Below are 16004 nucleotides of genomic sequence, written 5' to 3'. Positions count from 1 at the left end.
GGTGAACAAAATCGACTAATTTTGTTCACACTCTTTGAAGCTGAATAACTTGTGTGCTTTTTATCGAAATTTTCCAAAATTTTTGCAGGGAGGTTTATGTATTATGGGGATTGATGCTCTTAAATTTTGGTGGTTAAAGTCGAAGGCTGGGGAGATAAAGGGAGCTCGTGTACCTCGAATAGGGCCAGACTTAAAGGCGATTTTACTTGTTTGTTTTTACAATTTTTTAGAAAACCCATCTTGTATGTACGCTTGTACAAAAGTTTATAATTTAGAAAAAAAAACAAATATATATTTCAAAGTGCGCATATAAATATAATGTGCAATTGGATATCCAATTTATTAGAATAGTCTTTATGGACGGAGTAGACCGTTTCTTTCTGAGGTTGTAAAAAGAAAACAGGAAGTGAAAACTTATTGTTTCTTCTAAATTATGAATATTTTTTATACATATTTATTGTCCTTGGCCCTTTCATTAAAAAATTTGTAATATCTTTTTGTATACTTTGTTGTTTTTTCCTGTATAAACGCAACAGATAAGTTGCTACGCTCCTACCTGTTTTAAATATATTAACTGTATTTATTTACATTTATCAATAAATTTAAACTTGACGAGTAATCTGATATTTATACGTCCATTTCAATTAAACTCGTAACGTGCACACATTTTATGTATTTATATTTTCTTCGATTATAATGGATATATCTTTCGCAAAAGTAAGGACTTTGTAGCTAAAACATAGTAAGAAAGGAAAAATATATCTTATAAATAAGAAATTAATTATTTGATTATTTATTTAAAGAATTACGGAATTAGACTGTAATTTCCTTAGGAGAGAACTACTACATTAAGTAACAAGAACAAGCTAGAAAAACAGTGCACGGCTCATAAATGTTTGACAGGCGTGAGGGGCGCTCACATCTTGCAAACATTTATGTAAAGTTTCAGCAATAACGTTTTGGCATTTGCCCCCATGCCAACCCAGTTTTACTGTTCTGAGTATAATAGATTTACACAATAAAAAGTATTGTAACAAACAAAATTGTGTTTAAATATTGTCTAGAATTAACATTAAATACATACTATACAAAGATATATGTAACGGACACTTCGTACATGTGCCTGTTCGAGTGGCTAGTGGCGTGAAGCTATTGTTCGTGGGATTATGACTAAACACCCCTAAGGCAGAAGACCCCTAGCGCGACAACGGAAGTCGTTGCGATAGTAATCCTAGGGTCAGACAGTTTGTGACTTGGTCCCTGGTTGTGAGGACGTTGGTGAGTGCAGAGCAAGAACGAACATATACCCCAGAATAGATTCGAACCTTGGGGTACGGACTCTCGAGTATCGACAACCCTGAACTTGTACTTGGCTAAGATTCCCGTTAGCCGTAACAAATTGGAGCCACCAGTGAGGAACAGAGGTTCATCACATCTGAAGAAAAAGAAAGAAAACCAAAAAGAAACGATAGCAAGATTCAACTTAAGAGAAAGAGGAAACGGTAAGTTCATTGTTCCTTTGTCTCATACATAAGGTCTGGCAATAACTGGGTTTTGCGACCAGGGATTATTATATATAATCATAAAATAAGTTACATTTTTGGGTAACCTAATATTAAATCGTGACAGGAATTATTGTACCTAACCAAAATGCCGAAAAAGTTGGCCATGAAAGACAAAATTGCTATGTTAGAGGATAGAATTATTTCTAAAGATAACGAAATTATGCAGCTAAAATCAGTTATTCGTGAATTACAAGAGAAAATTAAAAATATTGAGAAAAAAGAAAAAAACAGATCCAGGAACATCGAAAACTCGGGAATGGAACGAGAACCTTCCCCTACTGTTCTAGAGGATGATGGGAAGTCGGACGTTTCGTCTGTTTCACCTATTAACATGATGATTAACTTAATAAACCAAATTAGAGAGGAATACGAAACTAGATTTAATAAACTTGAGAATACGTTTGTAAATGCAAAATGTGCTGACTCAAATCCTTCGATCAGTCCTACACTTCCGAAAGGTCCTACCATTCCACAAAAGTTAATATCTTGGCCCGCCTTTGATCCACAAAATATAAATATTTGGCTGGAAAAGCTGCAAGGAATAAAAGAATGTTTCGAATTAGACGATACAACATTCATTTCCACACTAAAGCTGCAATCAGATATAGATTTGGTAAAAAGAATTAGGCTAGAAGAGGCAAAAGGTTATGAATTGACTTGGACTAGGTTGAAGGCACAAATAAAGAAATGGTATGAAACAGATTCCACTGTAAAGAAGACAATTAAAATGTATGATAGAGTTCAAGGGAAATTAGAATCAGCCTTTTCTTATGTTTTAGATAAATTAGAATTAATTAATTCTTTAAATCATGAATATTCAGAAATAGAAAAAATCGAATTATTAAACAATGGTCTGCAAAAGGAAGAAAGAATGTCTATTGCAAATAAAACATTCCATACCTTAGATGATTATACTAATGCCATTATGGAATTAGACTCGATAACAAAGAGAGAGCGTGAAAAATACTACAAAAGTTTCAGTGTAGGCGAATGTTCAAATAGACCTAATGGGATTTCAAGGTCACCTAAGCCTTACAGCTATTTTTACAAAGAACAATCGAGTCGTCAAAATCGTGAATTAATGGACCGTGAAAGAAAATCCGTATACAATAAGCGTTCTAAAACCTTTAGGAGAACTAACAATAGAAACAATGGCATACAATCAGAACAGGCTATTTCTCGAAATCAGACAGTCCCAGAAGAAAGTTCTAACGATATTATTTGTCACAACTGTTGGAATAGGGGTCATTATAAGAAAATATGTAAATATCCAAAATTTTATGCGTTCGAAAAAATGCGCCAACTCATGGATAAACTCGAAAATCAAAACGAGGAACAAAAAAACTAATCGGTCGGGCTCCTGAGGGAGAGCCCTGTTTCCAAGCTGCTAGAATCCCTCCTTACCTTTTAGAGTGTCTCGCAATTTCGAAATCAAAATTACGCACTATTTATTTGGAAATCGAAGGCTCTCCGTTTAGTGCCATCATTGATACGGCCTCAGAGAAATCATTGATAAGCCGAAAACTATGTATAGAATTAAGACTAAAAATATGTCCTGAACCTATTAAACTCATCGTAGCAGATAATAGAAAGATAGAGTGTGAAGGTACTTGTATGTGTAGACTACAAATAATGGGAAACAGTATTGAATTTGTGTTTGTAGTATTGGAAAATTTCCCACATGATTTATTACTAGGTAGTGATTTTTGTGAACAAATGAAAGCAACCATCAGCTTCAAAGACAACTTATTTATAGTGCCAATGGGAGAGAATTGTATTAGTCAAATTCAAACGCCCCTCTTACATCACACCAACGCAAAATTCCGTACCACCGAAGAAACACTTGTAAATGCTTTTACTATGCGTACCTTAAAAGTCCGCTGTCCAATTAAGCAGGGTACAGTAGAAATAAAGCACGAAATGGGCGAGAATGGTATCAATGTTTTGTCAGGTATTTGTGAGGTGAGAAATAATGAATGTATAATTCTAGTATTAAATAGCACTCCAACTCCTGTTTTACTCCCAGCGGAATCTACTGTTGCCAAAGGGAAACCATGTGAAGAATATGCCTTTGTAAATTTGTCTTTATCATCACGATCAGACAGTAATGCAACAGATTCAAATACTATAAAGCCAAACGCTAACCATTCGAAGGAAAGAAATGTTAGCTTATTTGTTCATTCTTATCGAAGACTAAACATAGAGTCATTTACTTTTAATATCGGGAATGATTTATCTGAAGATTCTGTAAAACAAATAGAAGATGTATTGAGAGAGAACCTAGACGTATTTGCCAAAAGCAGTTTCGATCTTGGAGTATGCACCCTAGGATCTCATGAAATAGTAACGAAGCCGGATGTTAAGCCAATTAAGCAAAACGCTTATAGAATGTCTCCATGTCAACGAGAAATTGTCAGAGATTTAGTAGAGCAAATGCTTCAAGCTGGTATAATTAGGCCGTCAAAGAGTCCCTGGGCCTCACCTATAGTGCTAGTGCCAAAGAAAGATGGGAAACATCGATTATGTGTGGATTATCGTCGTCTGAATAGCCTCACCGTCTCCGATACTTATCCTCTACCTCGTATAGATGATGCCTTAGAAATCTTGGGAGGAAACAAACTCTATTCGGTAATAGATTTAGCCTCTGGATTTTGGCAGATACCCATGGCTGAAAATGATATATGTAAGTCCGCATTTATAATCCCAGATGGCATATATGAGTTTTTGAAGATGCCATTCGGTTTAAAAGGTGCCCCAGCAACATGTCAGAGGATAGTTGACCAAGTTTTAGGCGATCTAAAGTGGAAGGAAGCACTTACATATATCGACGATACTATAGCATTTTCCAAAGACCTCCCAGCACATTTGAAGTTACTAAAGGAATTGTTCGAAAGATTTAGAAATGCTCAATTGAAAGCTAAACCTGAAAAATGCATATTTGCCGCTAATCATATTAAGTTTCTTGGATACATCGTTGAAGATGTAGGTTGTAAAACCGACCCAGAGAAAATAAAGGCAATTACTGAAATGAAAGTACCTACTACGGTGAAAGAACTTCGATCCTTCTTAGGAATGTGTGGATATTTTAGAAGATTTATAAAGGATTTCTCGACTATCGCCACACCATTATTCCGTTTACTTAGAATCAATCAAAAGTTCATTTGGAGAGATATCGAACAAGAAAGTTTTGTACGATTAAAGGAAAGTCTATGTAACTCACCAGTTTTAAGTCATTTTGACCCAGAAAGAATGTGTTATATACACACAGATGCATGCGATATAGGATTAGGAGCTACTCTGTTTCAAAAGGATGATGACGGAAGAGAGCATCCCGTATGCTACATCAGCCGAACGCTTAATAAAAGTGAGTGTAATTATCCGACAACACAGAAGGAATGTTTAGCCATTAAATGGGCTATCGAGAAACTACGTCCGTACATCTATGGCAAAAAGTTTATAGTTGTAACTGATCACCACAGTTTATGTTGGCTAATGCGCTTAAAAGACGCGAATAGTCGTCTGTGTAGATGGTCGCTGAGCCTTCAGTGTTACGACTTTGATGTAGTGTACAAACAAGGTGCATCTCATAAATGTCCTGATTGTCTCAGCCGAATTCCAAATGAAAATAACATAGACCTAGAAAGCAAAGAGGACGACTTTTCCCTATTCACTACTTCTGTTGAGAACGTAGACATGTTAAAAGCACAAACAGAAGATGCATTTTGCCAGGAAATAAAAAGTATTATCACAGGAAGTAGTAACAGCGCTAACAATTCGAAACGTGTTCATACTATTAAGCGTTACTTCCTACATGAAGGTATTCTTTATAAACATCTTTATCTTCCAACTGGTATAAAACAAGTGCTGGTTTTACCTAAAAGTCTGCAGTTAGAAGTTCTTCAAGCTGCTCACTCTAGCAAATTTGGTGGACACTTTGCAGTGAAGAAAACGTACGAAAAAATACATTCAAGATACTTTTGGCCAAAAATGTTTTGTATGATTCGTGATTACGTAAGAGCATGTCCATCCTGTCAATTAAGACTAGGTCCTAATGGTCCTAAAGCAGGTATGCTGATGCCAGTACCAGTCAATGCGCCTTTCGAAAGAGTTTCCCTAGATCTAGCTGGTCCATGGCCTAAAGATAAGTTAGGACGTACTCATGCAATAGTTGCAGTCTGTGATTTTACAGGTTATGTGGAAGTAGGTGCGCTCCGGACCGAATGCTCCGAGGATGTAATTGACTTTATAGAAAACTTCATCATTTTAAGGCACGGCTGTCCCAGAGAAGTAAGAACTGATCGAGGCTCGCAATTTATTTCGAAAGCAACACAAACATTTTTGAAAATTAGGTGCATAGGCTCGAAGCATACTTCTGCTTATCACCCTCAAGGAAACGGTCTTGCAGAAAGAACGATAAGAACGATTAAAAATATTTTAAATCACTTTTATAAGGCAAACCGTAAGAATTGGTCAGAATTGTTAAATTACGCAGCCTTCGCATATAATACCACTTATAGTGAGCCTAGAGGCTTCACTCCGTTTTATTTGGTATATGGTAGAGACCCTCTATTACCCACGGATCTACATTTAAATAGAATCAATTTTGTCGATAACAACGAATTGGCCGATACAAATATTCCTGTCTGGGTTAGGCGAGCAGAGGCCGCTCGGGAAATTGCGTTAGGTTATATTGCTAACGCAAAAGACCTTTGTATGAACAAATACAATGAACGCCGACAATTTCGTGAATACTTTAAAGGACAGCTAGTATTACTGGCTATCCCCAAACAATTACAGAAGGGCAAACCTATAAAATATAGAGGTCCCTTCAGAATTGTAAGCAAGCTGAACGATAACAACTATGAAATAGAGGCTATTGATTCTAAACCTCGTAGTAGCCCTTGGCATGATGTGGTCCATGTAGAGCGCCTAAAACCGTTCTACACACCGAAGTTCATCATGAAGTCCCTAGATCAAACAGAGGACAAGGAATCAACGTTGACACTAGACAGCAGTGACTCCGACGAAGAACCAGAACCAGATGACCCGCGAGATGCAGATTACAGCACCGACGATCTCCCAGGAACTAAGAAGAAATATTATCTTCGTTCTCGGAAATCATAACTGTTATATCCTTAAGAGAAATTGTTACGAGCCGAGACGTCTCGTCCTAAAGGGGAGAGTACTGTAACGGACACTTCGTACATGTGCCTGTTCGAGTGGCCAGTGGCGTGAAGCTATTGTTCGTGGGATTATGACTAAACACCCCTAAGGCAGAAGACCCCTAGCGCGACAACGGAAGTCGTTGTGATAGTAATCCTGCGCGTTACGAGGGGGACCGGGAGGGTTCAGACAGTTGGTGACTTGGTCCCTGGTTGTGAGGACGTTGGTGAGTGCAGAGCAAGAACGAACATATACCCCAGAATAGATTCGAACCTTGGGGTACGGACTCTCGAGTATCGACAACCCTGAACTTGTACTTGGCTAAGATTCCCGTTAGCCGTAACAAATATATAAAATTTAATAAAACCGAAACTTATTAAATGTATATTTGTTAAAAAGAAAAACCGAACTGCCCGAGCAAAAGACAAACTCGCTTTGTCTCTGCCAACCGTTAGGCCTACACTACATTAGTGTACGTAGTGCCTACATTTTTTTCGGTAGATTACTAAAATTATATCAAAAATTGCTAAATTCCTCTTCTGCTACTGTCTCGATTAAGCGATTAAATTATGTATAATTTTTAGTTTGGTTTCCGTTCTCTCAGATTTGGCCCAATAAAGCGGCTGCCCCGATTAACCGGTGGCCCAATTAAACGGAATCGACTGTATATAAAAGAGACTATATAGAGTTTAAATAGTTTTGTAAAAAAATTCTTTTCTAATATCAAAACTTTTTTAAAAATTTTGTAGCATGTTTTTATTTATAAAAAAGAAATTATATTATAAATTTAAAATTTTATAAAGTTATAAAATAAATTTGAACCAAGATCAAATGATTTAAGAATGCTCGCCTTTTCAATAAAGTAAAAAAAAATGAATTCAAATGTAAAAACTTTATTTCTTTTAAAAGTACAGTCAAACTTCTGGTTTTCGAACAATTCGGTTTACGAACAAAATTTTAAACTTATTTTTGCCTCGGTTTTCGAACTTTCTGAACACCGATGATCAACTTCGACTGCTCGACCAATCAACGACAGGACTACCGATTCAGAAGTTAATGGCGTCGAGATCGCCTCATGTCACCGTACGATTCATTGATGACGTGATGAGTTTTTAAATTACATTTCAATGCGCCAGCGGATAATATACTAATCAAATCAACTGAAACATAAACATAATATTTCGGAAAGTGTGGATAAAGTATTTGTTGTCAGTCTTTATGATTTGGTTATACGTAGGTGGTTTTTTCAACTTCTGACGGACCATAAAACAAAGACAAATGTAAATCACAAAACGAATTTATTACCTAAATTTAGGTACAAACACATCTACTTTTCGACATTTACCTACGTATTAATATTACATATTTTATTATAGAATTTATTATTAATTCCTTTAATTGGAGCAGCCGTTTAATTGAGCCAAAATGGATTAGTCCCAATGTGTCCCAATTAAACGGAATCGACTGTGTATGTATATGTGTGTGTGTGTGTGTGTGTGTGTGTGTGTGTGTGTGTGTGTGTGTATGTGTTATATATATATATAACAAACTCGTTCGTACGATATGCCGTTTAGAAAAATCGTTATAAGTTTTAATTTTCAGAAATTTGAGCTTTTGTAATTCTGAGTAACATTTTGAATAAAATTCATTTCTTTACAAGCAATTTTATATTTATAAGCATAAAATTATAGCCGTAAAATTGAATCAGCTCTATGAAAAACCCCCGTGAACTTTGACCCATCCACCCGAAAGTTTCGCCAGCGCCTCACTGATAACGAGAAAGACTTAAGTTTAAAATTTGATCTTTTTAGACCGAAGACGTTTGTCTCTACGAGCGTCTACAATGCCGGATGAAGAAAAAGAAGAAAATACAGCTTTTTGGCGATTTTTGCACTTTTCAATTGCTTATATTTCGGCATCGACTCTAGAAAATCTTGAAACTTTGCACACTGCCCCCCAAAACACAATTTTTCTTTGAATGATATTCGGAATTACTTCAGGTGTTTGGAGGACAGAGAAATCGATCCCCGAAAATCGGCAACTCTAATAATTATAAAAGGAACATTTTTTTAATCGAGCGAATACATTATTATAAAGGAAAATGATAAAAGTCTATCTCTTAAAGTCTTCCTTTTCAGTCATTCTGATGATTGTTCTCACTACAGAACCAATCAATAACTTTAGATATAAAGGTTATGAGAAATGAATTTCACAGTGGAACCGGGTTAACTCGAATTTGTTTAGGAAAAAAAAATCGGACTCGGAGTTAAAGTTTCGAATTACCCAGGGTCGGCTAAAAATCGAGATTTTCTGCTAGATGACCCATAATAAACTGTTTATAATATATTTCTGTGGCTCGTATTACGTAGAATCGTCGTGTCAATGTAAATCTTTGGATGTTGTCCAGAAACTCGCAAACGCTTACAGTAAGCACACGGTTAAATAACCTACTGAGAAATGCTTTCTCTTTAATGCAGGGGTGAAAAACTGGCGCCCTCGATGATTTTTTTCTAACAATCAACGTTTCTAACATCTTGCGAGCATTAAAATAGAAAAAATTAAAACATCTGTTTACGTAAGTCCTAAAGGCCTAGCAACAAAAGGCCCTTTACAGCCTTTTTTAAAATTGCCATATGTTCTGGTTTACCGAATAATATTGGATACGACTCTATATACGTATTTGTCGGGTTCTTTGCTGCGTTTGAGTGAGAAATCTGCGTCTAATGGTTGATCCCTTCACTCGTAAGTTTTAGTGAGAAGACTTTTTATTAAATTGCGTTATTTCGTGCCTCGAATCTAGCTGTTTTTAAAATTTTTTTATCGCAAAGAAACCATTTTTCACAACTGTTGTTTTTAAAATTTTTCAGCGAAGCTTAAAATTAATTTAAAAAATATCTATTCACTTATTACTTCGGGTAGTAGGAGAAGTAAATCGGAAATCAAATAAAACAAAAAATGAAAAAGTGTTCTGGGGGAAAAGCAGGTACGAATGATAGAAGTCAGACACGCTATCTGGAAGCTTCCACCCGCCCGCCGTCCAGTGACACTATGTTTACTTACAGTCATACGTTGTTTCCGCACTATATAAGAAAGTTTCTGAATAGTTTATTCGAGAGATGAACGTTCGCTACTCTATTTAAAGAGGTTTTGATATAGTGTTTGTGAAAACACTGCATCGAAACCACATTCGAGTTAACCACTTTGATTCAACGTGTAAAGCTCTGATTCACAAAAATGTTGTTAGTTACAACATCGTATCCTCGTCACGTCGTTAAACTTATGACATATGGTATCTGCAATTCACGAAGCTCATCGTTACTATTTACGACAAAATATCAGTGATCCGATTTTGACAATATACTGTTTCGTCCAATTGAAATATACCCGGGAACTTTTAAGCTGGAGTTGTGCCTGGAGTAAGTTTCCGAGTTAAAACAGAAGAGAAAAAAGACGTCATTTTACTTTCTACCAAATATAGACATTGATAGATGGAGTCAAAAAAAGGAAAAAGTAATAGAAGGGAGGATATATCCCAACGAACTAAAATATACTACGTAGAATGGCTGTAGCGACGCCGTATTTTAAGAAATTTCAATACACGTTCGCCATTTTTCTTTTAGTCAAGGGGCGCGCAATCATGTTGTGTAAAGGCAACAAGTTATAACATTGTAATTCGTTGTGTAAAGGTGTGCAAAGGAAAAGAAGAGTTTTAACCATTGAATGAAGTGACGCGAATCAGAATGACCCTAGTTAGTTTTTTTAATTTTGAAAATAAACAACAAGATATTTTTTTCTTCAATCCTTTATTTAAAGGTTTCTAAGGAAGTAAAAATATTCTGTATCTATAAGTTAACTGTATTCAAGGGCGTCGCCAGCCAATGGGCCGGGGGGGCAAGATGATATAAATTGATAGAGGATATGAATTGTATGTAGTTAAAATAAAAACGATTCATAAATTTTAAAAAGCTTAAGAAGATTATTTTAATTAAAACATAATCTTCTTGGGTTTTTCGCGCGGGAATTATAAATCGGGCAATAAATGACTTAGCATTTAAATAAGTTTTTTCGCATGTCTAGGGAGGGGCAACTGCCCCGCTGCCCCCCTCTGGCGACGCCCTTGAATGTATTTCTAAACATTCTTAACCTTATTTTTCCGGCTATTATATATACATATCAAAGAAAAGCATTTGAATCGTAGCAAGATTGACCCTCAGAGTATTTTTACAAATATTCACGTTTTGAGACCTTCTGTAACAGAAGAAGTTTCAAAAGAAGAAGAAGAAAAAACAAATGGAATGTATACAACCTTTGACAACAACAAACTAACCGTTTGTTCGTTCTGTTATAGACAACAGACCGTGACACTGAATCCGTGAGCCCGAAGAGGGATTGGAAAATTTCCAATCCGAAATTCATTGTTAAATAGGCGAAATAAAGTAAACTGTTTAATCTTGGTCTCTATTAATTGCGGATAATTAAGAAAGACGTGATAAATATCACTAGGCTCACTATTGGAAGAAGAAATATTTTCTTATAAGTTTTTATATTTTTAATAATTATCGAATAGCAAAGAGCTTAATCTTCAGGATAGTGATGAGTTTTATAAAAAAAAATTGTAATGTTAATAATGTCTTGATAACCTCTCTCGAGATATGATAAATGACACCACTCTATATCCCCACTCCTTTAACCTTTAACCACCAAAATTTAATAGCATCAATACTCCTTATACACAAGCTATCGTGCCAAATTTCGTTTCTTATAGACGCCAACACACAAATACAGGGAATGTTTTTTCAATGATGAAGTTTCTACATATCAGTCACTTTCACTTACTGACGCGTTTTCATTGTCTATTATAGATGGACAAATGCAAAACTACTTTCATTCCCACAATTATTAACGTCTTATTACCTCTTAGAAGAATTTTAACTTTAACAATGTGGTTCGTAACATGACAAAGGTCAAAATGTAGTTTTTCATTGTAAATATTTCACAAATTAAAACTAAAATTTTCAAAAACAAACTATAACTATAATTAAAAAAACAAGAACACTACTTATATACTGCAAAAGAAAAACACTGTCTGAAAAAATCAACAACGTATTGAGTACGGTAAACATCAGACTGCCCTGAGTACACTAAATTATCATATGGCCAAGAGTGAAGCGCTTCGAGACCTGGCTCGTACTCTGATTATAAAAATAGTGTTATATTGAGAGTTAAATACCACACTTACCATTTTAAACTTTGATCTTACCTTCTTTATAATAATTAAATAAAATCTAGAAAAATAGATTCTAGAGTAATAATTCTGTTCAACACGTGGTATATATTTTGAGTTAAAGTAAAGTGGCGGTCGATAATACAAGTCGTTTCCATCAAAAGCGCTATATTTAAGGTCACAACCACTCTATGCAGTACACTCTAGCTCGTTGATAGATCCAACTATTCTCTCAAAAAAGGTAAATGTCGAAGATTAATTTCAGAAGTGAATAGTGTTAGTAATGTATCTAGAAGCATAAATGAAATTCGACGTAAATGGAGAGAGATTACAACAGCGTTTTAAAGAAAAAAACTACTGTACAAATCGTTTCCCTCGACATTCGATAGTATCGGATTAATTCCGTTAACAAAATATTATCATTCGATAAACGAGGTAAACAATAACTTTTCGAAAACCTGTGTAATTCGACCTCGAGAAAACTAAGTAGGCCTACTCATCGGATATCTTACATTGTCTTGACTTACGACAACACACTCTATGTTGTATATAACGACGTCTATTTACAACAAGTTTGCAAATACCAAATTTTGTCGTATCGCAATTTACTGCCAACTTTCGTCGTAAGTTGCGATACGACACTTTCGCGATTCGGCTCCCGATCGTTTAGCGTAGAGATTTCCCTGCGCTAAACGATTGGACAAAGAAAATGACTTCGAGTAAACGTCACTTTGAGTTATTCCGGTTAGAGTCAAACAGATTCCACTGCAATATAAAAACTTACAATTTAAATAAATACGAATTTATCGGAAACTTCAGTATGTAGCAATTAACTAATGAACCGGTACATATAATACGTAAATATATCTTTACAAAGAGATACAAAATAGAAGAAAATTAGCTATAAATTACTTTCAAAAAATGTCATTAATTACAAAAATAAAGTCTGCAGTTTTGCAATTATTCAGTTCAAAAAATTGATATATTCTATTCAATATTTTAAACAAAAAAAATTTTTAATAATTTATATATACAATCTCAATTTAACTAGAAGTGGATAAATCGAATTATTATTACCATGTGTTTTGCACTTTAACAACTTGAAGAAAAAATATGCAGACATATAAATTCCCATTGTCATCTGGTCGTCAGTCCGTCCGTTTTTCTGTCTATGCTTTATTAATCTCGAGAACGGAGTTAGATAGATGAAAGACGAGGCAGATATGGAAAACATACAGGCAGAAGATTCAAATTAACTATGCACAAACTTCCGATTTGTACTGGAAGTCACGTTATTTCAATTCAAAAATTTTCCCTGAACGGAGTCAGATAGATAACTAGTATTACAAGGAAAAGCATGATGTACAGGAGCAAGACCTAATAAAAATTGACAACATTGTGAGAAAAATTCCAGCTTGGCATTGTGACGTCACACGTAATAATTGCTCGTTGTAAGTTAAATATTTTCCTAACACGGAAAAAATGATCGTTTTTGACTGTTGAGAAACGTGTTCTTAATTTTCAAATTTCGATACGAAAATTATGACGAATTTCTTCGTTTATATTTATAAAATGACATTTATGATTTAAAAATATTAAAGAAATTGTTAAACGAGGCTATCTAAGATAACTACATAAATTTAAAATCACGAAATTATTGCTTCGTGTGCCTTGTCTAACTGTACAAATATTACAGTTTAGTTTTATTGTAAAACACATTAAGTTTTACTTATTTATAAGTTATAATGCAATATAAACTATTTTAACAATAAAACATAACCATTAATTTTATTTCCAAAACTACATATAAATACATAATTAATTAAATTTTATTATATATAGACCATGAATTAGTTAATAATTAACTTCGTATAGAGAATGATCAATAAAGTTTACGGCATTATTAAAGCACAAAACAACAATAAAAACTCGCCTGCTTCATTATCTTCTGTTAAAATGGCAAAAGCCTTTCATCCATAATATTTAAAAATATGTATTAAAGCGTGATTCTGAAAGGTATCCGGCGGCGACATTTTCAAAAGCGTAGACGACGATTGGTTCAAAATCGGTATTAAAGATAACATCGGGTCTGTAGCCAAAATACCAATCTGTGGTATTCCCAATTGTCCACACACAATTTGGGCACTTTCAGAATTTAAAGACGTTAGTGGTTCGACTATCGATATCACTCGCCGATCCACTAAATTGCACGCTGAAAAATTGTATCTGTAATTAAGTTAACTAATAGAATAATTTCAATATAACTAGTATAAATTTACCGGCTCTAATAACTTCGAATTGCGTAGAAGCATTCTCTGTAATCGGAATCAGTTTCGTATTGGGTAATAAATTCGAATCCGAATTTATATTGTGTATAGCTAACCGAAATGTCTCTTCTAATACAGGAAGAGAAGACGGAAAAATAGCACCTGAAACGGAAATATAGTATAAATATTTCAAAAAAATTTATAACAGGATGCATCGACATTGGTAGATTGCTATTATAATACGTTCTATTACATTATCTATATTATCAATTGCATAGTTTGTTATAAAAACGACTAAAGTTAATGCATTCAAAAATATCCGAAACATAAAAATAAACTTATACTTATCTTCCACAATCTTACCAATAGCAACTTCATTTGGTACAATACCGACAGCAGAGCGGAATAAGACCAGTAGTAACAATCCAGATCTTCTCATATTTAATTACTTTCACACCTAATTAGAATCACGTGTACTTTCTACACAATCTAACGATATAAAACTTGCACACAAATCGTAGATAGTAACCAAGTACTGAACATCGATATATTGTGTAGCTGCTGACCAATAATTCTAGTGAGCCTTGAAAAATGTCTTTTTATAAATCAATCTTCTGTTGATTAACCTTTACACAATGATTTCAATCTTGATAACAATGTGCAGCACACAGTTAGTTATACAACAAGCTTTTAGTTTTCTGCTTGCATCACTCACGTACACACGCTTGTATTCAAATTATAAGATCTTTCTGAGTTTATATTAATATCGAATAATTTTTATGTCACTTTTTGAAGTAAATTCGCGATGAAATTTATCAGACCACACAATAGAGTTTAATATTGCACGTTATTATAAATATATAATATGAACTTGTCAACTAAATAAATAAAGAAGTTGACAAGAATTAAACAACTCGAAAATCGATCACTTTTATATTTGAAAGTCTTTACATTTCTATTTTATCAATAGACTCGTTATGCTTTTAAATATTTACTTTTTGAACTCATAAGCGCTCTGTCGTTCTTTCTTTATTACTAGACTTATTACCAGTCTGAGAAAATCACTTTATTTCCAAAAAGAATGCATTTCGGACCTTAAGTCCCTCATTAGCGTTTTAATATGTAGGAAATAAAACACACAAGTTAGATTATGTTAAATTAACAGTAGAAAATAAAGGTTGTAAACTTGTAATTCAACTTATATATTTGTAAAATAAATACAATACATTTAGAAAATGTACTCGTATAATAAATACACCACGTTTGATAAAATACAGAGACATTAAACACCGTGTTTTTATTGTACATTTTGTATCTAAACCTTTGAAAGTTATGGCAGAATAACCCAGTATTGAGGATCTAAAGGCCATTGCGATTAATTTCTGAATCAAAATGAAATAAAAAATTATGTCATTTGCTAACAGATTTTAATGTAAACTGTAAACTTCTATAATCTGTGTAAAAGATTTTAGTGAAAAAGATATTATTAGAATTGACCATGTTGTTTACAAAGAATATGAAAGAATAACTTCAAATTAAAATATGGAGAAAGTTCAAGCATCTTTTCTTCGATGCTATTTTTTTCATAATCAAGTTCAGTTCCAATTATATTAATAGTACTCCCAAAAGACACGCTAATGTTGAGAATGAAAGCGTGCAAACAATCATTCAAGTTTTATTGATTATAATAAATATACAGATTATATATTATAGTTATTGTTTTATGGTTATAAATGCGTATCATACGTAATAGTGAAATTATTGAACATGTTAATAATGCACACG

At 34.1% G+C, this 16004-nt stretch overlaps 2 protein-coding genes across 2 annotated transcripts in view; both read left to right on the top strand.

The window, feature by feature from the left end:
• LOC136977233 (glutamate receptor ionotropic, kainate 2-like) overlaps window positions 1-16004 on the top strand; it is a 142749-nt gene that overhangs the window by 107288 nt on the left and 19457 nt on the right. The gene's annotated exons all lie outside the window — the stretch shown is intronic.
• Window positions 1-16004, top strand: part of LOC136977230 (uncharacterized) — a 38430-nt gene that overhangs the window by 11304 nt on the left and 11122 nt on the right. The gene's annotated exons all lie outside the window — the stretch shown is intronic.

The sequence above is a fragment of the Centruroides vittatus genome, unplaced genomic scaffold (assembly GCF_030686945.1).
Source record: "Centruroides vittatus isolate TY-2023 unplaced genomic scaffold, ASM3068694v2 contig_452, whole genome shotgun sequence".
NCBI classification, from domain to species: Eukaryota; Metazoa; Arthropoda; class Arachnida; order Scorpiones; family Buthidae; genus Centruroides; species Centruroides vittatus.
The sequence above is the reverse complement of the archived record's forward strand: the minus strand, read 5'-3'. Positions and strand labels throughout refer to the sequence as shown.